This window comes from Glossina fuscipes, unplaced genomic scaffold (genome assembly GCF_014805625.2).
Source record: "Glossina fuscipes isolate IAEA_lab_2018 unplaced genomic scaffold, Yale_Gfus_2 1, whole genome shotgun sequence".
Classification (NCBI taxonomy): Eukaryota; Metazoa; Arthropoda; class Insecta; order Diptera; family Glossinidae; genus Glossina; species Glossina fuscipes.
Genome location: NW_023998415.1, coordinates 41,152,589 through 41,154,254, shown reverse-complemented (window position 1 = coordinate 41,154,254; position 1,666 = coordinate 41,152,589).

Genomic DNA, 1,666 nt, shown 5'->3' with positions numbered 1-1,666 from the left:
TTTTTTTTTTTTTTTTTTTTTTTTTTTTTTTTTTTTTTTTTTTATCTCCTTCTCTATTTGTCCTTCTCTTTCTCTCTGATGAATCAATAAAAACAATGATTTTTCTGTAAGAAAACAAACAAACAAACAAAAACAAACAAATTGAAGTTTTATTTAAGAAAAGTTATTCCACACGGTATGTAAGTATTTCAACTCCAACTGTTTGCATATTTGCATTGTTGATGTTGATCAGCAAGAGTAAGCGACGGTAAGATGATGCTTAGATGTCAATCAGATTTTAAACTTTCATTTAACGTGACGTGTGAAATTTACATAACCTAACCTTCATTTTAATTTGCTTCACATTTTACGGCAAAAAATGATTTCAGTTTTTTGTAGCTTCTTCATTAAAATGCTGGAACATGCACGAGCATATTCGATACTAGAAATTGACACATTCTTAAGCAATATGAGAGTGGTAAAATGATTTAGGCAACTTCCTCTAACCGCCGATATAAAATGATGTAAGCTGAAAACGTTGAAATTACGTTCAAACGTTACGAACTTGAGATTGCCTTTAATGAAAATGTATAAATATAACGTATAAACTTTTCATAGGCATTGTGGAAATTATATTAGGAGAGAGCAATTTTAATTTGCAGTCATTATTGGTCTTAAAGTAAATGGCTTATAAACCGTTCATTTTTGAAAGTGGGGCATGTCCGAAAATGAAAATAATCATAACTAGAGATATAATGAATTTGTTATGATTTTTGTTATCTAAAAAACAATTTATAGAACAAAACATTGCGAATCCGTTTTACCTAATTACAGTATTGTCAATATATTCGCAAGTGTTTACCTTTAGATTGAAATTAATTATTATAAAATAGTCATTTGGAAGTAATCTGATTGGTTTCATTACTCTTATATATAGAAATTAAACCGACAAGAATCGGTAATAAAGGAAATATCATGACATTAAGACAATGCATATGAAGAAGAAAAGGAAAAAAAAAAAACTGTTAGGATATGATGTTATTATTATTATTATTATTATTTTAATTTTAGACTAATGAATTGAATTCTTAGACTAAAAAAAGAGACATTGAGCACTAGCAACATAGGCTATCGGCTCGATATGATGCTAGAGAGCAACACTATGAAGAAGACAAGATTGCCTATAGTCAGAAAAAAAAAAAAAATCACAATCCAAATAATGCAAAAAATTATTACACAAAATTCGGCAAAAGAAGTAAGAACATTATGGGCGAGTAAGACCGACTATTAAATACCCTAGACCACCTTATCCAATGCAATTCTTATTTTTGTATGAAATTACTATTAAGGGTGAATATTCACCGTCACATATTAAGACTTCGACTTTTCTGCTCCACAAAGGATCAATTTTTGTGAAAATCCATCGAAATATCTTAAAAATTTGCGATATGTAGATTGAACACATATTTACATGGACAGACAGGCTTAAATAAGTTCAGATTATGATTCTGAATCGATCGGTTTAATAAAAGGTGGGCCTACCTTAAGCCGGTGTGCGTGTTAAATGTGACAGCACTACCACAAGTGATGCGGGGTACGACTATTCTCGAGAAAAAATTCATACATAAGGAATGCAATTATTCAAGGCCATGGGCGAAACTTATTAGCGAGGAAGAAGAAGAAAAAA